A 25652-nucleotide genomic window follows, 5' to 3' on the forward strand; every position below is an offset into this window, starting at 1 on the left:
GGAAAAGCAACATCGACAACAATGTTGCATCCAGGCACACCTGTGTGTGTGCACACACACATACACGCACACACCCAGTGGAACACATTTCACAGGAAGTACAATGGAGACATAAAGAGAGACCTTCAGAGCATAGGAGCTGTTCCTGGAGTCAGTAAGTGTTACAGCTTTTAAACCTAGACAGACAAAAAATTCCTTGCTCCTCGGACTTACGTAGACACAACTGTCTTGACGACAAACAGGGCTTCTGAAAACTAGACAGCTAATTAGGCTTTACCATCAGATTTTACTGCAGGTGATTGGAAACCTTTGACTACTTACTCCCGTCTCCTTCCCGCTTACCACTGTGACCACAGCTTTTGCAATTCTATTTATTTCTTGCCTTCTGATGGCCTCTTCTTCATTCACAGGTCTCTTTTTTGCTTTTTTGTTTGTTTTTTTGTTTTGTTTTGTTGATTTCTTTTTTTTTATTACGTTCCGTTAGCCACTGTATAGTACATCATTAGTTTTTGAAGTAGTGTTCAACAGAAAATGTAGATTTTCTTCTATAAAATGAAGATTTCCAGTTCTTGGTATTTCTCTACAGTGTTTTAAATGGCTCACTAATTTGAGTCACCACTTCCTAGGATAATACTAGATCTTTCAGTAGTATTCCAAAAAATCTTTGCAAACTTTTTATGAGCTCCCTTGCTCAATTGTAATAGTCTTGGAACTGTGCTTTGTACCAAATTATATCTGTATTGGAATCTTCTCCACAGAATTTATACTCTGTTGACTTCAGTTGTCTGTGTTTCTTACCAAACACAGCAGTTCTCATTGATTGTGATGAAAACACAATCTAAGTACTTCTGGTTTCTTTTTCCAACTTTTTCAGATAGTTGGAGTGTTTGTTCTCATGGAGAATTATTTCAGGTTGTGACCCTATGGTACAGTTGGTAATTTTCCGCTGGTAGTTTTTTTGTTTTTGTGTTTTTATTGACATAGAGAGATGCTCCTGTTATTAGAATCCACATGGAAACAACAGCTCTTTTCTTTCTGGCTAAAAGACTAGATCTTAATTATTCCCAAGACAAAAGGAAATGGTAATTAGGTGACAGAAGTGCTAACTATGGCTATGATTACAATCACATTATAAATTTATAAATGTGTCAAATCGACATGTTGCACACTTTGAATTTATACAATGTTATATGTCAAATATATTTCAATTAAAAAGAAATCAGATTCATCATCATGTACTCTTGGAGAGTTCCTAGGAAAATTCTGGATCCAAGAGCATAAGGGCGTTCATACACATCACAAATTTGCTTCCTACTCGTGTTCCTTTCCCTTCTCTCCAGAATTCCTAGGTTCTCTTTGTGGAAGTTAAAGAGAGGAAAGTATAATTTTGCATAAGGGTGGTTTTCTTCCTGATTTAATTATTCCCAGGGTTGTCTGTCTCTTGACTGACATTCTCTTGCCACCCTAACCCATTTTACCCCAACATGATGGGTTTTTTGTTTTGTCCTTGAAACATCTGCAAATCTTAAACCAATTTAAAACATCTTTTCTGTCATTTAGTGAAGAACATTTAGCATTTAGTGTTCTACAGTTTATAAAGTCATTTTCTATGTGATCTAATTGAAGCCTCCTAAACTGACTTTGCAAGATTAGGATGGTAATTATTCACATCTTCACAAGGGAAAGAAGAGAGAGATGTTCAAATCCTTGCTTCTGGTTCTAAAGCCAAAACAGAACACAGTCAGAATATAGATCTCTACCTTTTGCCTTCTTTCATTTTCTTTTTCTCTCTCTCTGCAATTGCAAGACACAGCAATTCATGGGAAATCAAATTGTTTACCTTCTGTAATAAAATGCAACAACTCTGGTCCTTACTTTCAAAAGAGAGACTGACATTACATCAGAAGACGTGATTTAAATGTAATGAATCCTGCTTGACTAATGTGCTACCTTTGTTACTGCCTTTCTGTTTCTAAAAGCCAACCTCCTTCAGGGGCGCCTGCGTGACACAGCAGTTAAGCGTCTGCCTTCAGCTCAGGGCGTGATCCCGGCGTTCTGGGATCGAGCCCCACATCAGGCTTCTCTGCTAAGAGCCTGCTTCTTCCTCTCCCACTCCCCCTGCTTGTGTTCCCTCTCTCTCTGGCTGTCTCTCTCTGTTAAATAAATAAAATCTTTAAAAAAATAAAAATAAAAAAATAAAAGCTAACCTACTTCAGTTTCTTCTTAGCGCTGTGTCTGTGATTCCCGAGAAAAATTTGGAATCAACCCTCGCCGTGCTTTTAATTGAGTGCTCTCTTTTTCATGTTGTAGAGATTTTCTGTTCAATTATGAAAAGAAAATCCTTTTAACATCACTATAAACAAAACCTGCTTTTGTCACTAGCACCCTGTACAAACCAAAGATGAACATTAAATTACCCTGGGCGCATGGCTACCTGCCAGTGATTACTCAATATGAGGTTTAACCGAGTTTATCTAGAAGATGAGGACCACGCATACCCTGCTAAAGGGAAAGACATGGTTAAAGTAATTATCTGGCATATTCCCACAGTGTAGACAGTCAGTCTGGCTCATTTGGACCAAAGAGTAATAACCCAGCACACTTTTTTTTGCCAAAAAGAGTTATTTGGCCGACCACGTCGATGTGCCTCAACAGATGAACGTGAAATCTACAAGATGCAAGAAGAAAAAGAAAACATACCTGCCCTTGGGTATCAGAAAACCTACAGACAGGACGGCACAGAGGGAGCTTCAAAGAGGGTGGGCTGGGGATGGAGACAAATGCCTCAAAATTCTATGACCCTTTCTGGGGCTTGTGAGTTACAATGCTAGAATTTCTTCATCTTCATTATCCATGCCTCATGATTGCTTCTCTAATTCTTCCCCCGAAACTTCTTATCTTTTCTTAGATTTTTTTTTTTCTTCCCTAGGACATGAAGATCAGACTTCTGTATAGGATTCAAGCCCTATGGTTTATTTGGTGATTAATCCAATGCACTAGATAACCCCCCACCCCCGAAATTTTCTCCTGCGTTGGGTATTGCGATAGGAAGAAAAAGAGACATTGATTGAGAAGTACCAGTCTTATTCCCTTGTTAAGCATAATACAGATCTCATTAACCTATGCAGACAACCGATGCCCTTTTTTTGCTTGTTTTCTCCTTTGCTTTAATTTCTCTGTGGTGGGTTCTCAAATGAAACAACCTTGACCTACCACCACACTGAAGTCCTCTGTATAAAAATACCATTATTCATTCTAAACACTAGATTTTTCATTGCTATTACCAAAATAGAAATGATGGCTATTCTTTTCTTCTTCTTTTTTTTTTTTTTTTTTTTGCTTTACTGATGTAGATAATATTTCTGAAAAATTCAGTTAGGTTTTCTTTTGCTGTTTATTCTGGTGTAGCAGATTGATCAAGGGCACAAAGTCTGGAGGCCATTTGACCTGGTTCAAATATCTCCTTTGCTGCTTACTAGCTGTGTGAGCTCACTTCTCTGTCTTGGCCTCAATATCCTCATTTTCACAGACACATAATAACAGCCTTTAATATATAAGATTCCTAGGAGGAATAAATAGGATGATGTATACAAAAGAGTATGGAGCCTGATTGCACGGAAATCTGTCAATATTTGTTAACTATTGGAGACAGTGGTGGTCAGATATGCATATCCTCTAGCCTTAGATGTATGATGCAGCCTTAGGCGAATTACTTACTTATCAAGATGTAGTGCTGACCTCATAGGCGGTTTGCTGTTGAATGAAGATTGAATGAGTTGATTCATGTAAGGTGAGATTAGAACATTGTGTGGCCTAGAATGTGTACTCAATAAAATTAACTATTAAAATATTATTTATCGGGGCGCCTGGGTGGCACAGCGGTTAAGCGCCTGCCTTCAGCTCAGGGCGTGATCCCGGCATTCTGGGATCGAGCCCCACATCAGGCTCCTCCGCTGTGAGCCTGCTTCTTCCTCTCCCACTCCCCCTGCTTGTGTTCCCTCTCTCGTTGGCTGTCTCTATCTCTGTCAAATAAATAAATAAAATCTTTAAAAAATATATTATTTATCCAGGCAGGATGAAAGAATTAAGACGCAAGGAACATGAAATTCTACATTTGAAAGACTTGTTTAATTATAGAATATTTAACAACAGAAGTGCATTCGAATATATAGTTTAAAAAACATAAATATAAACATCTCAACAAGGAAAACATTATCAGCAAATATACTGTGGGTCTCCTCCCCTCTGGAGTGAAATGTAGAAGTCTATAGATGCTAATTCGCCACAATCTGCACATTCTACTCCCAGAAGGCAATTCTCGCTCGGGGATGTAGAAATGCATGAACGTAGAAATGCGCCAAAGCCCACTTTTCTCATTTACGTTAACAGTGAAGGACGTGCCAACCCATAACCTGAAACACAGGGTGTGTGCTTATATCAGATGAATTGGAACCGAGGAACCCAAAACTGCCTGGTTCAAAGCCTAAACTGTGGCTGAGCATGCATTGTTTCCCTTCAAAATAATTGTTTTCTGAATTTCCTTAACTGTCTACTCATCTTTGCTTATTAACCATAGCTACCGTTGTAGCCTGGAACATACATAACATAAAAAATTAAAATCAACTATTGAGAAAATTCCAGCAGAAAGATCATCTAGCAATGTTTGTTACGCAGTCAGCACTTAATAAATACTGAATAAAGGAATGAATGCAAGCAGGCTTTCAACCACTCTTGAAACAGTGGGGAAACATGGCAGGTTGGATGAATAAAACTGGTTGATGTGATTAATGAGCTGATAAACAAGATCTCCAGCTTCTTCTTTTGTTATTGACCACACCACAGAATGAACGCTATTAGCATTTCACAAAACAGGGCAAAGAAGAGCAACGGCTAATTTCCGTTTCTATATTAAGGAAGCAGAGAGCCATTAATTAAAGTTACCAAACAATATGGGGAATAAATACGCATGGGGAAGGGTGCGTGTAGAGGAAGTAAACATTTAAGAATGCACAAACACATATGTTACTTCCTTTGGAGTGATTACAATGTCTAATAAAAATATGTGTCTCTGGTTGGGTCAATACATTTTGGTTTGCTTGGGATATTGACCAGAAAACGCTCTGTCCCTTCAACTATGTACTAACTTTCATAAGCATAAAGGTTGTCCTGCATGCGTGGGATAGCATCTCTCCAATTATTTGACTTATGAGATTAAAAGTTTAGATATCTTTGCACTCATATAATAATAATATTATTTTAGTTTTCTTTTTAAATTTGTCTTAAAAATTTTATTTCTGCTGCTTTGTAGCTACAATGAAAGGTTAGTTATCACTGTATAAACCAAAGTCAATGAAATTACCCTGTTGAGATTCCCATAGCTATAGCTTTGGTCAGTGGTGTGGGCGTGAGGACATCCAGTGGTGGTCACCCCAGCCATACCCCCAGAACCCTCAGTTCTTCCTTTCAATGTCAGTTTTACATTCTTGGCATCACTGTGGTATGACTGTCTCTCTACCCAAATGCTTAAGAAAGCCTACTATACACGAAGTCCTTTTTTAAAAATAATTATTCTGGCTTTTTAAAAAAACGATTGTGTACGGGGCACCTGGGGGGGCTCAGCTGGTTGATCATTGGACTCTTGGTTTTGAATCAGGTCATGATCGCAGGGTCCTGGGATTGAGCCCCATGTGGAGCCCCGGGCTCAGTGCAGAGTCTCCTTGTCCCTCTCCCTCGCCCTCTGCTCCTCCTCCTGCTCACGCTTTCCCTCTCTCAAATAAATAAATAAAATCCTAAAAAAAAAAAAAGAAAACACCGAAAAACTTTTGTGTACTCTCTGTCTCCTGATTGGACCCATACTGGTACCCTTGTCTTTTGAGAGTCAAATGAAGCAGACTGGAATTCTATTCCCCTTGAGGAGGGGGTTCTAGATCTTTCCTAGTCTCTACATGGAGTCACAGGTTAGGGTTGGGAAGCCAGGATTTGGTCTGATCCATCCCTACAAGCTCTTAGATCCGGGTTCTGCTGACTCGGTTCAGTTTGTGGATGGTTGGTCGCCTTTGTGGGTGGTCAGATGTTAAGTTATTGTCTCTCATCTCCAAATAGAACCTTTAGCACTTTGCCCTGTGACACTGTGCAGACCACATTTCTTTGACTCTCTTTTCCTTCCTCCCTCCCTCGTTCCCTCCCTGCCTTCCTGCCTTCCCTTTTTGTTTCTCTCTCTCTCTTTCTTTCTTTCTTTCTTTCTTTCTTTCTTTCTTTCTTTCTTTCTTTCTTCTCTTTCTTTCTTCTCTTTCTTTTTTTGCCAGCTGCCCTTTTGCTTGAGTAAAAGGAGACTAGAAGCCTAGGAGAGGAGCAGGGAAATTGTTTCCTCTGGTTTGTTCCATGTTGTCAAAAGCACCATCCTGGTAACAGCTTTTTATCCAGGCAAAGGCATTTGCTCCCCAATCACAATTTCTTCTAGCTTCTTGGGTCCAGTTTCCAGCTTCATCAGGATTTCCCGGAACCAGTCCATCATGCTTCCTCAGAGGTATTATCCACTAGACAGCACCCCCTTCTCAGAAACCTGCATACAGCTTCCAGTGTCAGAGCTTAGCTCTCCTAGGAATTCTGGAGGTACTAGAGTCCAGAACCATCCTCTCCTCTGTAGTTTGGGTCCCAGTCGCACAGTTCCCTCTGCCAAGCTTCTAGTGTTTGGAAACATTTGACGATTTCTCCCCCTTGTTCCTGCATCTTGCCCACGATGACCTAACATTCTCTTCAGCTTGACTGAACTTTCGACAACTTTCTTCCAGACCATAGATCTCAGACCTCCTTTTTCGGAGAGCATTAACTTTAGAAAACCTGCAATGACAAATTCCTTTTTCTGCCCCTTTGAGACGTGAATCTTCTCCCAGTCTTTTGTCCATTTTACGACTGAGGAATGTGGTTCTCAAGGACCCGGGATCCATCCTTTATGATGTAACCATCAAGGAAGATAATCCCTCTAAGTCTCTGTCTCTGTTGGAGGCTGGGAGACTAACTTGGATAAGCAACAATTTAGCAAACACAGATGGCCTAACAACGTTGGCCAACATAACGTTCTCCAGCACTCTTGCCTCTCTCACTCTAGCACTTAGAAACCCTCCCACCATTTGCGTCCCTGGAGTTGTGCTCACTTCTAACCTGAAGCCTCTCTCCCCTATTGCAGCAATCCGAATAAAAGCTGTCTCACCAGTTTTCACAAGGGTCTGGCACCATTATAAGTCCACAACTTTTTCTCACACTGTTAACCCTCATGCTCCCCATTTGCCCTTTGGATCCTCCAACACCGTCTTTATCAAGTCCTTATATTGAATTCTCCCCATTGAAATAATCAATTTTCCTGGTTGTAACCTGTTTGGCATACTGTGCTGTCCCTTTCCTGTGGTGAAAAGCACTCAGTACTTTTCACTTATTTCTACAGAAGTAAGAGGAACCCTCTCCCCCCAGAAATAGAAAACCAAGCTGATATCGAATGGTGTATATTATATTATATTATATTATATTATATTATATTATATTATATTATATTATATTATATTATATGATAGGCTTTTAAAATAGTGGTGCCAAGAATATAAAACTCAGTGGTTCTACCTCTGTGCTTTAAAAGTCCCTTGACCATTTCAACAAACCCGAGCTCCAGGATCTAATCACAACACCCAGCTTGAGTCTCCTCTCCTTTTAGGAGGACAACTGAACACACAGAAAATACTTCAGTTCAGCTCTTGGATTTGTTTTCTCCTTCACTTTCTATGTTTCCACACCAAAATGATTCATCATTGTATTTGACTAGAAAGGAAAACAGAACGCTTTAGAAAAATTTGGGTGCCAGCTTTTAAGAATATGGACCCACACAAATAAATTCTTGTTAATAAATTCACAGAACTGTTTACTATTATTATTTATTTATTTGTTTATTTATTTATTTATTTTTGCTTCATTGTGTTTTCACTATTTTTACTTTCCTGCCATTTGTAACAGAAGTGATGAACCAACTATCGTAGTTCTAAGCTGAGAGGTGGGGGAGAAAGTTCAGCAGATTTGTATATATGAGTATAGACAATACTTATCACTATATTTCTAAATTTTGCTGCAGCAGAGTCTTGAACCAGTTGTTGTAAAACAAAGATTTAAATGTAAAAAAAAACCAAACCAACCCATAACCTTTTTTTTTAACACAATTTATATTTTTTCTTAGCTCCTCTGATTCTTTGCTGTGATTTGAAACCTATGTCATTGACTTGAATCATCTTGGTGCAATTTAAAAGCAGCACTTTGCAGTTACAGAATACAAAAAGAAAGAAAGAGGGATTGAAAAGAGTGTATTTATAACCTTGGTCATAGGTATCCTCAGAGTATTTCTGTTTTAATAATTAATTAGCTTATCAGTTCAGAAATGTTGAAATGACTTTTGGAATCCCACGCTCTAAGGCTGTTGGCACCATACATGTTTCCTGACTGTAGTTTCCTTAACTTTCCATTTAGTTTTTTTTTTTTTTCCCCTTGAAACTAAAATCATTTAATGAAATCGGACACTTCAAGGCCACTGACTGATCTTCGGAGCAGAAGGTATGCAAAGGTGGCCAATTCCATTAAATTACAGCCCCCGTCCAGGTTGGGAGACATCACTTTCAGGCAGACAAAGGGCAATGCAGTCAGGAATGCTAAGAGACATAACTAATAACAAGGGGGGGGAAAGAATAATATGAAAAAATCTGAAGGGAAAATAAGTTCAACTGGCAGAAGAGAGAAGATCAGGAAGTGGGGGAAGGAAAAGGCACATGTGAGATTTTTTTTCCCACTTATTCTATTTCCTTTATGTTCCCTAGTTCAGGGCCGCTAGTAGAAGATTGATACATTTATTAATTCTCCATGCAGAAAGACAAACAGTGGACTCAGTCCAGTGGGATGGAAACGTCTGGCCCCAGGTGTCCCTATGGAATCTTCCAAAGTTGCCTAATGGTCTTTGACCACACAGATCCAGTTAAGGAATACGGTATCCATTCTCTAAAATGTCATTTAGACTCGTGCATAAAATAAAATCATCCTGTCATAACGCACTGGTTTTCTCTGGTTCTTCTTTTTATTTCTCTTGGTTAATTTAAAATGCAGGGCTAAGGGGGAAAAAAAAGCAATTGAAAGGATGTTCAAGATAGTCTTTGGAATACGAATTTTCCTTTTAAATTGCAAGAACATTGAAAAACAAACCATGTCTTTCTGCATAAAGTGGTATTTAGAAACTACTTCAGCAAAAATCCATGGAGAGATCGTTTCATCTTATTTACATGTTTATTAATTTAAGATTAGACTTTGAGGAAAGCACAAATTATGAGATCTATTTTATTAGGATTAATACTGGCATTCTTTTTAAAACTGAGTTCAAATTATTGTTTATTGGCGTAATCTTCTTTTTCTCTTTTTTCTCTCCTTTATTTTGGAGTGGAGCCTTGCTGTTTTCCATTTTTAGAACACGTTGGATCTTAAATGCTTCATGAGTATTAACAAATTTCTACATATTAGGTGAACTGTAAGCAGAATCACATTCATATAGCGACATTTCTCTTCTCTCTCGGTCCTAGTATGCTAGTATGCAGCAGCTAAAAGAAAGAAAAATCATATGATCTAAGGTTATTCTGATTTTTAATTTTGGTTTTCAAAGTAAGTCCACTTAGGTCAGTTGTTCGAGGCTCCTTTATATACATTTCTGAAATTTTCTCAGCACAAGATGAGATTAACCGTCACCTTGTATTACAGGGCACCCAGGTTTTGTGAAAGTAAATATATTAGGAAATTATTAGAAATGAAAAAAATCACCACTTGAATATCAATGTACATATAAACCTGAAAAAGAAACTGATTTAAGTTTGTGCTCTGGGTAATGAACTGGAAAGGGTATTATTTTACAGAAGTGTTTAGTTATGTCTGTTTATGTTATTAAGTAGGATGAGATAAAGTATATATTCAAATTTTTTAAAGGACAGAATACATCATTTTAAGTAATTAGGTCCATTTATCTTAAATTTATATTTCCTGGGGTTGGTTCCTGAAATAGACCATGAAACCAGCCTATTTAAAAGATTTGTTAAAAAAAAAAAAAAGAGAGAGAGAGAGATTTTCAAAATTTGTTGAACACAGAATATCTACCATAAATTTTCAGTTAACTATATGATATACAAAATTGTAAAACTCGAATTTTATGTGTAAATTTATTTTACTGTTTGTAATATTGTAAGATTCAGATTTTGGTTAAAAAATCAGTTCAAGGCAAATTAAAATATTTGGTGGATAGATAAGACTATATTTATATGTGTACATAATCCTACTATTAAATATAATTACGTGTATGTTTATACATATATACACTTTTATAGGTATAGTTTTATGTGTATATACTTTTACCTACATGGTTATATTTGCTAAATGTGAAATACGTATTCATAAAAACACTTCGTGATGTTATCCACCCTAAAATACAGCTCTGTGAGAGAGTACTGTACTGGTTGTGAGCCCTTAGACTTTAAGGATAACTATTTTAAAAGTAAATAAATACAAAAATGTTTTAAAGCTTGAATTCCAACCTTTCTCTATGTAGCAAGTAGTTAAATGTAAATATAGAGATTTTAATGGAATAAAAGCAAATATAGGTGATGTTTTAAAATAAATTTTAAGTGGAAAGTTCTTTTTAAGAATATCATTAAGTCATATAACAGAAAAGGGAATATTTATTATTCTAATTGAATTAAAACTTCACATTTTGTATAACAAAAAAACAAGCAAATAAACAAATACCAAAAGTCAGGGTGACTCTTGAGAGACAAGCCAGCAAAAATATTTCCAACAGATGTGGTAATAAATTATTAATGCTTCTAAGTGTATAAAAATCAACCAGAAAGACAGAAATCAGTCTGCATTCCAATAATAAAATTACATTAAGATATGAATAGGTAATTCACAGAAAAATACACACTGCTAATAAAATTTTTCAAAAGAATCAAACTTTCAGTAAAGGATATATCTGAATTTAACAATGAGATACCATGTTTTATTCATCCACATGGAAAGACCACAAAGAGTCATACCCAGTTAGACAACTTTAGAAAAAAAACAACAACAAAACAGTCATTTACTTTTAACTATGAGTAGAAATTTTAGAGTATCAAAATTTTGGTGAACAACAGACTTCTATCTATCGAATTTTAGAATGCACCTGCATAGCAGCTCTTTCTGACTCTAGTAACATTTAGAAACATAACAAAAAGAGACGTATACACATGTTTATTCCATCTTTGTTTTTAAAAATAGTAAACTTGAAATGCTGTAGAAAGGATAACTCTAAGAGAGTACAATGCAGTCATGAAAAAGAATGATCTATGATCAAATAGAAAGTTGTATCCTATATATTATAGCATGCAATATGGTAAGCCGAAGTGCATTATATGCTATGTTATACACCATGTTATATTTTTCAAATGTAGGATTTAAAATTTTGGGAAAGCATGTGCTGAGCTGTACATATGTTACTTACTGCTCAGTGGGGAGCCTGCTTCTCCCTCTCCCTGTCCCCTGCCTCTCCCCTTGTTTGAGGTCTCTCTCGTTCTCTCTCAAATAAATAAATAAAATCTTAGGGAAAAAAAAAAGAACACCCTACCCTGGGCTCCCAGCCATATTCAAGGAGGATATGCTCTGCTATCAGAGAACTTCCTCTGTTGCAATTAACAGCATTAAAAATATCAAAGTTTCAGAAAAGTGGGAGAATCCAGGCAGAAACATAAAGAACGTAAGAAAGAGAGTAACTGTGAAAAAATGGATTTCAAGGACTTGGAGGACACATGGACTTCTGTCCAATCTCAGCTCCGCTAGTTATTAGCTCTAACACAACTAAATGAAGAGATATTACTATCTTTGGTCCTCAAATAATAATTCACGAATATCACCATGTTACGTAATACCCAAGTTCGTAAAGGTGACCTCGTGTGGGTGTAAGGTACCTAGCCTCCCCTACTTCGGGGTGGGAGGGGCTGACGCTGTCTTTGTGTCCCGCTGTTCCCCGCTTCCAGCTTCTGCTTTGTGCTAAACAGCAGAGAAGATTTTTAAGCCGAGAGTTTTAAGTTAAGAAGATATCGCGGAGGTGGTGGCGAATATGTAAGGAAAGAACCAGACAAAAATCCCGATTACTCTATCAGCCAAGTCAGAGTAACTCAGCTTTGAGAACACAGATGAACTGGAGTGGAAACAGCACGGATTTTCACATCGGGTCAATCTGATTACATATGATAAGCAGTGTGATCTTGACTTGCTTCAAAGTCATTGTCTTCATTTGTGAAAGAACCTCCCTCCAAGAGCAGGGAAGAATGACAGCCAAGATAATGTAGCTTTATTTTTGAAACAACAGAATCTTAGAAATACTTGTTTCCCTCCTCCCTTTTTGTGCATGATGTGGTATCAAGGTATAGTTTCTGGCCCATCAGGTTCGTATGGATAGGCTAACAGACCAAAACCAAAACCAAAAACCCAGCACAAAACAAAAAAGTTTCTAGGTCAAGTCAGTCAATCTGTAAGTGAGTCTATCGAAACCTTATCAGGCAAGAAAGGATCACGAAGGATCATGGGTTTATAAAACGAAGAAAAAAACTAAGGGGTGCTGGCAATTTGGCCAAGGCTTCATTCTTCACAGAGAGCTTTTGTCTAGAGCTGCTGAGAGAAGCTTAGACAAGACGGGTTTGGTTGTGGCGTGGAGCTCTGAGCCTCAAAGAACTTTCCTTAGGTATGACATAAACCCGAGTAATGAACTCAACAGACATTTATTGACATCTGCCGTGAAGGATAGATTAGACGCTGACACATTCTCACTCTCAGCCAAGGGAAAGTGTGGCTACTGAATTAAGAAGGGAGACTGTGCGATCCGCTACCTTCTAGTATCTAATTCTCGACTGCAATATTATAGGGAGCATTTATTTTCTCCAGTTCTTAGGGCACAGCAGGGCTATCTGTCTCTGGCATTTCCCTCAAGCCTCACTGCTCTGCCAGGAGGTGAGCCCGGCTACTTACTCTCAACTTCCAACCTGTCTCACTTCCATCACGTACAATAAACCAGCACCTTCCTTCTTGTGCTTCAGATGTTTACATTGAAACTATGACGAAGATCTGAACGACAGTGTTCTCTGTCAGTTCTTAAGCTGGCACCTTTGCATACATGAACGTGCCTTAAATTCATGCAATAAATGTTTATTAAGCTCTCCAGTGTTCATGGTGCCATTCCATCATGGGTGGAACAGCGTGAGGGTTCTGCTTTGCGGTGACTCCCCTTTCTCTGCTGAGTGTCACACAGAAAGCACCTCACCATACTCCTTGGTCTTGGGAGCTTAGTGCCATTTTCGGAGTCACAGCACATGGACCACCTTTCAGGTACGCTCACCATGAGCACGGTCACCACCTACCTGCTGGGTCCACTCGGCCGCCATGCTAGCCCTTTCCTGATCCTCAGACACTGTGGTCTTTTCACAGGCTATTCAAATGCTCTTTCTACTGGTGATTTCCTCCGACCAGAGAGCTCTTTCCCCAGACATCACAGCCATCATCGCTCACATTCTTTAAGTCCATGTGTTAAAGTCATGTTGGAAGTAAGACCTTCATAACCACCTCATTTGAAGTTACAAACCCGTTTCCCTTCTTGTGTGTTTCACTCCACGTCAGTTACCATGTTGTAACCTGCTCTATAATTGGGTTGTTTTATTTATTGCCTGCCTCTCCTCACTGGAATGGAAGGTGCACATGGGCAGGATTTTGTCTTTATTGTACCAAGGATGTGTTTCCAGTGCCTAGAGGCGTGCTTGGCACAGAGGTAGTTCAGTAAGTATCTGTTGACTATGGGGCGCCTGGGTGGCACGGCGGTTAGGCATCTGCCTTTGGCTCAGGGCGTGATCCCGGCGTTGTGGAATCGAGCCCCACATCAGGCTCTTCCGCTGTGAGCCTGCTTCTTCCTCTCCCACTCCCCCTGCTTGTGTTCCATCTCTCGCTGGCTGTCTCTATCTCTGTCGAATAAATAAATAAAATCTTTTTTTTAAAAAAAAGTATCTGTTGACTAATGAATGAACCATCATCGACCTCCTCCCAGGAACATCATACATTTGAATTTCTAAGCTGGGTCTTATAGTCCTAATAGGAGTTGAAATAATTTTTATGGGGTTTGACAGTAACTATCAAAGATATTAAAAGTCTCCACTCTAGAGTCATTTTTCTAACTTTTGGCACCAGACTAAAATCTACATTTGAAAAGAACAGGTCAATCCTGGAGATAAAATTCTCTGGGATTTGTCCTATTGAAGAACAGTCACAGAGCAACTGCAAAATTATCTAAATAAAGAAAAAAAATAGTGGGATAGTATCTTGACATCTTCAAACCTCAAGATTTAGCAAAGGAATAAAAATAATATTTTAAAAGTTAAAAATCAGGGCCATTTTAAATTTCCAAAAGTGTTGAGAAGCAGAAATCAATGAAGACCCTCAAACACGGTGCTGTCTCAAGCATGCTAATGTAAGTTTCCATGTTTTAGCACTTGGCAGGGAAATCCTTATAAAAATAAAAGTGACTCACTGTATGTTCACTGCAACTGGGGCCTCTATAAGTTATGTTCTTGTCTCTAGGCCAGATCAGGGTGGCAATGAAAATATTTGGAGCCAGTCCTGGCACACAACTTTTGACATTTAGGTAAAATTCACTGGGAAAAGAGTCATTTTAGGTTAACCCGAATCTGAAGCTTCATTATATTAGAGACATAAGCATTCATTTTCGCAGTCCTACATTTGGTCTTCCAGCCAAATGCAGATGTGACTGGGGTCCTCCCCTGGAGGGGTAGGATGTGCTGGAGAGAAAATGAGAGGTCTCGTGCTGACTTTAACCATCATGCCTAGGATGCTGCTCTAGACTTTTGACTCAAGAAGGAAAAAAAATAATATATATATATATAAAAATAATATATATAAATAATATATATATATATTCAATTTGTATAGTGCAATGCTTTTCTATTTTTTCTACCAAAAAGCTTCAATTCATACCACATTTGAAAATGTGAGGATATGTGTATACCTTTGTGTGTGTGTGTGTGTTTTCCTGGAGTGGACAATAGTTCTTTCACATTTTCCAAACTACAGATATCCCATCAAGGCAGGGCGGGCCGGGGGGGGGGGGGAGGGCAAGTTGATGGTAGCCGAATCCTTCTGTCAGCTAAAAGGTGGGCAAATGTCCTTAGCCCAGCCAGTTAGATGTCCCTACCAAAGACTTTGCACATTTGGCCCCTTTTTGAGATGGAGATGCAGTTTTAGGCAAAACTTATTCCCAAGGGCTGCGGTGTAATTAAGACCCCACAGCCAGTCATGGTTAAGAGCCGTGGTGCCAACCGAGCTAGCAGGGGCCCTGGGATGATGGTTCTGGTGAAAGCACACAAATCATGTTCTCCCTCAGGGTCTGGTTGTGATTTGCTCCCCTCTGTCTCTGCCTGAACCTCTTTCTTCAATCTCCCTGTCATTTAGGAGAGCTGCCTAAAACCCTTGCCATGAACTCCATGTCCACTGAAATTAATAAGAGCTGGATTTTGTTTGTAAGCAAATATTCAGGTGAGTACCATATAATATGCATGTAACTTTCTCTGTGCTTGATGAGGATGAAACTGTTTATATTGTCTCTGTTAGGAAAAATTATATGTATGAAATTCGGTAAGCTCTTACTTTCTCTCTCTTCCTGACAACCTTCCAACTTTCATATTCTATGACTATTTGTACATTTTCTTGGTGTCATAAGTACATTAGAAATTACTCATACTATTATATTTTCGTGGTTTCACTGTTCATCACCATTTTTCTTCTATTGTGTCTTTCCCAGCACCAGATTATTTATTTTTATTTATGTTCAATTGGCCAGAGTGTTTCTTTCAGGAAGGGTAAGGGGCTGTTCTACATTCTAGCCCTTGCATTTCTCAGAGTGTTTAAAGGTTTCTATGATACCTAAGCAGTAGTTTAACCAACATACCTGTACGCTTGTAGGATTTTCCCCCCATCTATTATTGAAATTTAGAAATACATGTATTTGTTTTATATGTTACATATATATAACTTTCCATTTCCACTGTATATATATATTGCTTTCGATTCTTAGAATTTGCTGTAACCTCTTGGATACGAAGGATCCCATTCACTTTCAGCTTGGAGATTTGCCTTTTGATTTTTTTGATTTGGATATTGCTTTCGCTTGGCACATTCTCTATTTCCCTTTCCACAATTTCTGTCATTAGAACTTGCTACCTTAGTCCCTCGTTTTTATTTTCTGGTCTTCATCTCTTCATTCTTTTTCAAACTCTAAAGGGGGTGTTCTTAGCTTCCTTTGGCTTCCTTCCTCGGCAGAATCTATCTTTGATATGCTCACTGAGCTATTAGTTCTCGTTTCTCAGAAGCCTACTCTCAGCTCAGTATTTCTTTCCCTGACTGCTCTCTCTAGTCTAGGAGATACAATATCATCCTGAATTTTTATGAAAAGGTGAATTTAGCATTTTATAAAATTTGTTTTTATTCTTCAGATGAGTCCTTTTTTTTTCCTTTTCTACACAGAAACATCTTTTCTCATGTAAATGGCTGTTCCATATTGGGTGATGAGATGATGTCATAAATCATCTTGAATCTTTGTTCGTAATGTTCAACCCAGGTAAAGGGGGGAAGGAAAAAAACATTAATTATGGGCCCTAGCTTTGTTTTGCCAAATTGCAAGGAGAATTGGGAGGAAGCAAGACAAGAGGGACATCCAAAGAAGTAAGTAAGCTGTTTTTTGTTGTAAAAAAGATTTGTTTTCATTATTATGTGGGCAACCTGGAGTTAGCTGGGGGAGAACTCCCCTTTTCTAATTAACCTTTCATTAGGCATCAAGTCCAGCAGACCCTGCAAACCACTTCCAAGCACATCTGTGGGATGGAGTTCAGAGGCAGGGCCAGAAAGCTCTGTTGACTCCCCGGGAACATGGAAATACAAATGCCAAATTAATTATAAAATAAAGAAATCCCATGGGTTATATCCTCAGTTCAGTAGCCAGGGCTTTCCTTTGGGCAATGGAATGACTACATTAGCACTGGTCAATCTAGCTGCATGAAAAAAGAGGTAATTGTTCAGATGATTCTGACCCTGTTCAATCTTGTTTTTGTTTTTAAAGAACAAGTAAATAGAATTTTTTTTTTTTTTTTTTTTTTTTTTTTTTTTTGCCTAAATCAAGTAAAGGTGTTCCCTCCCCGCCTCACCGGACTTTGGCAGGCACAGCTGCTGTTTGTTGGAAGGTGACTGAATAGACTGTTAGCATAGGGAACAAGTGAAGCTGAGAGCTTCCAAACTCCATCTTTTCAAGTCAGAGCTGTATAAAATACAACCTAGGAAAGTGCTAATATAGGCTCCAGAGTATGTTTTCACGATTAGAGTAGTGATGAAGTGAAGCAAAGGCATTTCAGAAAGAGGGGGCCATGTAGCACAGTCTGAGCTTGAAATCTCCAGTGCACTAACAAACATACAGAAAAGACTAGCTCGTAATTGGGGATGTCCCAACATAAATATTCTGACAAAACCCCATCATTCGGTAAGGCCTGGAAAAGGTCAAATTAGGGGATGTTGATCAAGACACGGAAAATATCTACCAAAGAGAAATTTCACTCTAAGGGGATTATGGAAATTTGGGAAAGACACCACTACTGCCTGGGGTTCAGACACCTGCATGATGCAGTTTTCTGATCTGGAAATTGTAAAGCTGGATCAGGGTACAAAAATGAATTCCTGATCTGCTTTCGATTGTGTTCATCTCCAGAAGCACCCCTGTCAGCTCACTTACTTGTCCCACTCCTCAGAGCCCCACGAGGCTTCTGATGTCCTACATCCAAGGAAGGACCAAGGACCCGAGACCATGGGACCTAAAATTGGGACTGTGATTTTGAAGCACACAGCATTACTGCACCTTAAGAAGAAACATTTATTTCAGCTCAAACTATTTTAAGTGAAGATAGCATGCTTGTTTTCAAAAATAAAATTATTTTTTTAAAAGATTTTATTTATTTATTTGACAGAGAGAGACAGCCATCAAGAGAGGGAACACAAGCAGGAGGAGTGGGAGAGGAAGAAGCAGGGTCCTAGCGGAGGAGCCTGATGTGGGGCTTGATCCCAGATCGCTGGGATCACACCCTGAGCCGAAGGCAGACGCTTAACCGCTATGCCACCCAGGCGCCCCCAAAATAAAATTATTTTAATAAAAAAGAATATAGTAACTGAATTTATTAGAACAACACCTAATTTATACCAATAAAGGACCAAGGGTTTTTCTATTGTGTTAAACCTGAGGCAGTTAGAATGTTAGGAACCACAATGCTTTTAGAAATGCCAAGGCTCCGACTTTAACTAAGGGTTACGAAGTTAAGTTGTTAGTCTCCAAACATTGGATCCTCATATCTTATCAACTGTGACCTTTTTCCTGTTCCTCATCCTGAACCAGAGACTCAGGGAACTAGCTGATTTACATAGTCCCTGCAACTGCCTCCCATCCGTGTCACTGATTGCAAAGTTAACTTCCATGAATAAATGGTTGCATGTGTTCTAATGTTACTATAATGAGGAAATAAATCCATTAGAAATCTCAGTTTTAAGATTAGCTACTCAATTATTTCTTTTAAATTGGAACTCCAAGGCTATTTTGTTAAATTATCTAAAATACTAACTCTCCTTGAAGCATTACAAAACCTGCAGATACCAGTAGAGTACCCCACAACGTGGGGTAGAACTCTATCTATACCTCTTCTCAACATTTTCATAATTAAAAGTGAGCAATTGGCCAGCACAGCATGATCTCTCTTATATGTGGAATCCAAAACAAAAACAAAAACCAAGCTCATAGATACAGAACACAGATTTGTGGCCAGAGGCGGGGGGGAGGGGAGAAGAAATGGGTAAAAGGGGATCAAAAGATAAAAAAAAAAAATAAGTAAAAATTAAATAGCGATCGGTCACTCATAGAAACAACTATATCATTTTGGGAATGTTGGAAACGCTGCCTGACTCTTCTGGAGCTCCTTACCTGATAGCAAAAGTTCGATTTGCAAGGTAATTGTTCACCTGACAGTCCCTAGAAATGTCAGCTCATTATTACAGTCACACGGAGATTTAGATTCCAAGAGTGTGTCCCCCAGAGGAGCTGATCTTGGGCTTCAAAGTCCCAGAACCAAAGCTAAACCACTAACCGATCGCATTTCATTGTTTTATTTGAATCTACACTATTTATTTAAGGGCTTGGTTAAATGCTAAATCCTATTTGCTGCTTGATTCTGTCCGAATTATTTTCTTAGCCCTCTTGACATCTGGCCCGTGCTCTTGTCCATACTGAACTGTTGAAATTTGCCTATATTGTTCATCTTTGTCTGGCTTTATGAGTCTTACTAACGACATTTGTCTAAGAGCGTCCTAAATCACCACCATCTTTTATTTCCTTGAAAAATATGGTCCGAAGAGACTGCTTTCAAAATGGGACTTACAGGAAAATCTCCATAGGAGATATGCTATAAATGAATGATTAGCAAGTGAACCCCAAAGCAACAGAATCCAGTGTTCAGCTTTCAGCTACTTAAATTCCTTTTAACCTAAATTACTCGTATGGAAAGTGATGTTGTATCCAACCCCAAAACCACCAAACCACAGGTGTTTAAGCAAGTCATGAACTTCTATTATTTTTCTATTCAAATAGATTCTTTGGGGTCCTAGGAAAATACTAGGAAAAACATATAGCATGTCACCATTATTTAGGTGGGACATTTTAGCGTTGGCAGCTCTTCTTCTCCATAAATCAACTTAGATTCTTGCTGGGAACTTACATGCTAAGTGTTCTTCATCACGGAAACCTTGACTCACTCATGCACGCTGAACACATGCTCATCTTTCTCTGGCCTTCCCACCTGTGTGCCCATCTGAGCTATTCGAATTCTATGATCATGGAACCAGGACCTTTTCACGATGGTTCTGTTGCTCTCTCACACCAGCACACTTCTTCCAGTCCACAGAAGGCTTTTCTGATTCCACCTCTCTCTCCTTTAGAGCCATCAGACCTGATCAGTGTTGAGTTCAAAGTGACACTCACACTCGGGAGACACGATAGGCTTGGCTTCCGCCAGTGCCAAGTTCATTTCGTTTTAAGAAAAGGTAGAGACAAGCCACAATGGTGCATGAGCACAGCAGTGGCTGTGTGGCTCCCAGGCACCATTTCCATGGTCTCAGCCACCCTACACGGAGGATAGGTGTGATTGAAGGGGCCATCCTGGGGGACGAGGATCTCCTTTGTTCAGGGAAGCCATATGCTCTAGGCTCCTTCAACTTTCAATAGCTTTTAAATCCTGCAGCTCCCTCAGGCCCAGGGGCACCTCGCTCGTCCCATTCTCTGTGCAGCTGCACGCCATCAATATCTGCCACTTGTTACTTGATAAACAACCTTGACAAGGAACGGGAAGACCTTCCTCTGGAACACAGTAATTGTGGCTCCTTAATCTTGGAAACTTGAGTCAATGTGACAAGGAGGATTTAATCAAGGGTCAAATTCTCAGGAATCTACTGATGAATCCTTTTCTTCCAGAAACATTCCTCAAGGGACTCTTTATCCCAATTCCTGAAAATGGATACAATTTGTGTAAGAATCTGTCTTCTGTTCTCTCTCTCTCCTTGTTGTGGTTTTCCCCTTTATCTCCTCGAGTATCCTGGTTTCCACATGTGCCTCCAAATTTTGTTTGTCCACTTGTTTGTTTTTGAATCTCTTCAATTTCTTCTCTTCGATCCTCCTTTTTAAGAACCGTAGGCACATGGATTTTTATGAAGGAGCCTCAAGAGGGAGTTTATCCATCATCTCTGTTTTTACTTCCCATATCTTTTCACCTCATATGGGGATTCGGACGACAACTCATAGGTGATGCATGTACATACATGAGTCCCTTCGAAGTTAGGCCATGTGACCCTTTGATACTTAAAGGGCGTTTCTCTCACTTTTGGGGTGGGTCAAACCTTGTGCTGCTTCCTGAAGGCTGTGGTCCCCAAATCATTGGCATTTACCTTACTCATTTTCTCCTGTCAAGCAAAGGGAGAGGGTAAATACTCCCAGTGTAAGATGAAGCTCAAAGCAGAAGTTTACAAGCACAGGGCAAGTAGGGTGAATGGTATCCTCTAGACTCTCACCATTCCATGAGATGTCTATTTCGAATGGATGCATCTAGACTCATCAAGGGTTGTTCTGTTGAGTGAGGTCACTAAATCCCTGCCTCCTTGCGTGTGTTTAGAGAGGATTTGGGAAGGAACAAGGACCATCTGCTGGATTTGGAAGATCTCAAGTTTATGTTTTCAGATGTGCTAGAATGAGAAACACGATGTTCTTGGATGCCAAATGTGGGGGAATTTGTACATTACCAGGCTTGCAGCCTTCCTGGGTAAGCTAGCTCATCGCTGGGCTGCGTATAGGAGGGCCATTCAGGTCAACACCCTAAGGTGCTCATCGTGGAAAATCTGCTACGTTCTCCAGGCATCCCATCATCATCATAAAAGACCCATAATCCTGGTCCCTGGTAAGTGCTGCCTTCTACATATCTTGGCAGCCAAACCGAATATAATTTAACGTGTATGCTTTGTGAACAGGAAGTGGAGAAACCCACAACTGCTCTCCAGAAACTTTATTCGTTGTCGAACAATTTCGTACTTCAATGGTTGCGTTTTCAGGATGATACAAATTAGTGGCAAAGTACTTCTGCAGGGAAGGAAGATTTGGTCCTGGATCAAATTGTATCTCATGGTAAGGTAGAAATTTGAAATGTAATTATAGCAACAGCCCCCCAGAATTGCTACTTGCCATTAAAAATTAAGTATTTCTGTCCCAATTAATGAATGTTCCATGAAGCACTGGAATAGACTTTGCTAATGTTTCCCTGCTCCTTTTTTTTTTTTTTTTTTTTAAAGATTTTATTTATTTATTCGACAGAGAGAGACAGCCAGCGAGAGAGGGAACACAAGCAGGGGGAGTGGGAGAGGAAGAAGCAGGCTCATAGTGGAGGAGCCTGATGTGGGGCTCGATCCCGGAACGCCGGGATCACGCCCTGAGCCGAAGGCAGACGATTAACCGCTGTGCCACCCAGGCGCCCCATCCCTGCTCCTTTTCAATTCATGTGTTCAGTAAGTTCTGCTTATGCATATGAAAATAACAAATGTAGTAAGTTTGCCATAAGACTTATTGGTCTGATTCCTTTCCTATTCAGCCCATTGTATTTTTTTTTAAGATTTGTTTATTTGAGAGAGAGACAGTGAGGACACGCAGGGGCAGAGGGAGAGAAATCTTCATGCAGAAACCCCTACTCCCACCCCACCAGGTTGGATCCCCCATGTGGGGCTTGATCCCAGGACCCTGAGATCATGACCTGAGCCAAAATCAAGAGTCGGCTCTTCAACTGACTGAGCCACCCAGGCACCCCCTATCCCCCGTATTTTAAAGTTTCCAAGTTGCTTCTACATACATTACATTTTTGTGTCTTCCCAACTACCCTAAGAGTCAAAGCAAGGCAACCACTGTTTCCACTGTGCAAGTGAGAAAAGTAACATGCTGAGGTGACAGACCCAGGAGCCAGAACTAAATAGTTAAAAGTATCAGGACCGAGACACCATCCAGATCCGCACATGCTCTATCTGGTAGAGCCTTCGAACGTGGCACTGCTTCCTCCTGAAGAGAAAACGAGGAAAGACAAATGACCGGTATTTCAAATTTCTCAAGAGACACACCAGTGATTAGAAGAATTCCAGCAAATACGAGGGATGGCCAAGAGACCCAGACCTGGTCTCAGAAACAGGAAAAAGAGAAAGGAAGTTCTGCAGGGCAGTCAGGTTTACTCTCCATCATACTTTAGTTTTGCCAGTGTTTAATTGTTTTAGTCAAAGCCATTCATCTTCCACGGGCATCAAATAAGTTGGGTGGTAAAACGAGGGACGTGTGATTCATGGGGACCAAGGGAGCGGCGTTAGGAGCTGAAGGGGGGAGAGCTGGGAAATTCCAGCTTGTGGGCCCTGCCGCCTCGAGCGTACCACAGGACTCGGGGGAAAATACTGTTTTTCATGCAAAGCGAAAAAGAGGAACCCAGGCTTCTCCTTAAGCAGCGCTGGGCACTCGGGATTCCATGTAAGGAAACTGATCCTGCTTTTACCCCAAGACCCATCTCGGTTTCAAAGCCAGATATTTTTCTTTTCCTCCCAAGATAACAGAAAATGTAGGGATCGTGAATGATCAATATCTGCTTCTAGAAGCCTAAATTCACAGCCGCTGCTGGAATAACCAGTTACAAGAGGAGCTAGAAAAAAAAAAAAAAAACACAAATTTCTTCCATTTTATCCTTCATCTCATACACACAAATACTTTTGTGTGTTATTATAATGACTGCAAAGCTCTGAGTTCCCAACCAATGCAGATTTCCTCCTTGAAGACTGAAAAATAACCTGCATTATTGTTAAGAAAACTGGAATTGGAAAACTTCTAATTTCTTTCCTTATCAGAAATGGGGCAAATCCAATAAGTTATGTGAATGATTCCACTGGCTGCCCCCCCCCCCTCTGCCAAGATTATAAAATGGCATCAAGTTGGGGTGCCTGGGTGACACAGCGGTTGGGCGTCTGCCTTCGGCTCAGGGCGTGATCCCGGTGTTATGGGATCGAGCCCCACATCAGGCTCCTCCGCTGTGAGCCTGCTTCTTCCTCTCCCACTCCCCCTGCTTGTGTTCCCTCTCTCGCTGGCTGTCTCTCTCTCTCTGTCAAATAAATAAATAAAATCTTAAAAAAAAAATGGCATCAGGTTTTCTTTGGGTGCATATTAACAGAGCCCCTTTCTCTGATCTCCTTGGGTTGGGGAAGTCATTTCCTGCTCTAGTGTGAATACCCAGACACAATATGGAGTAGCTGGAGGAGGAAATATGAAATCTAATTTTTTTCCTGCCAGAGACTGAATTACCTGGAAAGGGCTATGTTTTTTATTTTATCTTTTACTTATTTAATTCAATATTTTTTTAGAGAGCTGGGGAGGAGGGAGAGAGAGACTCTTAAGCAGGCTCTATACTCAGTCGGAGTCTGACACGGGGCTCCACCTCATGACCTTGGGATCCCGACCTGAGTGGAAATCAAGACTTGGACACTTAACTGACGGAGCCACCCAGACGCCCTGGAAAAGGTTATTTTTAAACCAGAGGAGATGAAGATATCATTAAGTAGCAAGTCATAACCTCCTTCCCGTGATAAAAGCACAAACCCTGTATCTGATGCCGGATTTCATGGAGCAACGTATCCTCATATCCAACAACTTCCAAGAAACGTTCTGAAGAAAAATGTTGGCAAAGCGGACAGGGATAGAAGCTGGTCTTAAAATGGGAAGGGTATTGGGGGCGCCTGGGTGGCTCAGTCATTAAGCATCTGCTTTCAGCTCAGGGAGTGATCCAGGGGTCCTGGGATCGAGCCCCGCATCAGGCTCCTACGCTGGGAGCCTGCGTCTTCCTCTCCCACTCCCCCTGCTTGTGTTCCCTCTCTCACCGGCTGTCTCTCTCTCTCTGTCAAATAAATAAATAAAATCGTTAAAAAAAAATGGGAAGGATGTTTGGAGACTAATTTGTAAAGTGTCAATAAAAATGTGAATTTATAAGTGAATTTTATGTGAATCCTAATCCTTTATTTCCCTATATAATTGTGGAAATTCTGGTAAAGATTATTTGGAAATGGAAATGTTGGGATAGAATATTGGGTTGGGATAGAATATTGGGTTGGAATAGAAAGTAATTTATTACAAGCTTCCACCCAACCAGAACATCCAGGTATCTGAAACCTTAAGACTTGTTTGATTATTCTTATGACTGATGTTGTTTATTCCACTCATAAAGATGGAAATGGATGAAATTTCTTAAATTAGGATTCACTGGTTAGATAGATCACTTATGCAAGGGTTTTTGTGTTTTTTTTTTCAGTGAATGAGCTAAAATCCTCTTATAGCCACTGCCTGTTAAATCTTTACTACTCATTCCAATCCTGAGACTGCCACTGACGTCAGTAGAAATCCTTGATATGAAATAAAAATATTAAAAAAAACAATAAGTATAAAGGGCTCTGTGTGTTCGTGTTTATAGTAGGTTACAGATGTACGTACAGGGCTCTCTGCAAATTGGTCTACTTAAATAAAATGTGTGCTTTCACTTGTACAAATAGAGTTTACTTATAAGATGAATTAAGTACGATTAAGAAAAGAAACTTGCAGTAGCTATAAGTACCTCCAGTTTTCCTTATTTTTTTTTTTCCAGAGTGTCTTCTCTACCCATGGAAACATTTTGCTCATGAAACGGCACTCAAATATTTATTTTAAGGTGGCCAAGGACTTCCACCTAATGATACAATGAAGTATTTATACTGACAAATCTAAAATCAAGTGAGATGTTAGAACGTGGCTCATATGATTTTTAGAGGAGAAATAATCTAAAAAGAACTTGAAATAGTACACGTCCTGCTTCTGTAAGGATGAGACAGAGCTAGCCGTTTTAGAGATAAATTAGCCTTTCATGAAGTTGGTTAACTGGAAG

The sequence above is a fragment of the Ursus americanus genome, chromosome 23 (genome assembly GCF_024610735.1).
Source record: "Ursus americanus isolate L20-20 chromosome 23, mUrsAme1.1.p, whole genome shotgun sequence".
NCBI lineage: Eukaryota > Metazoa > Chordata > Mammalia > Carnivora > Ursidae > Ursus > Ursus americanus.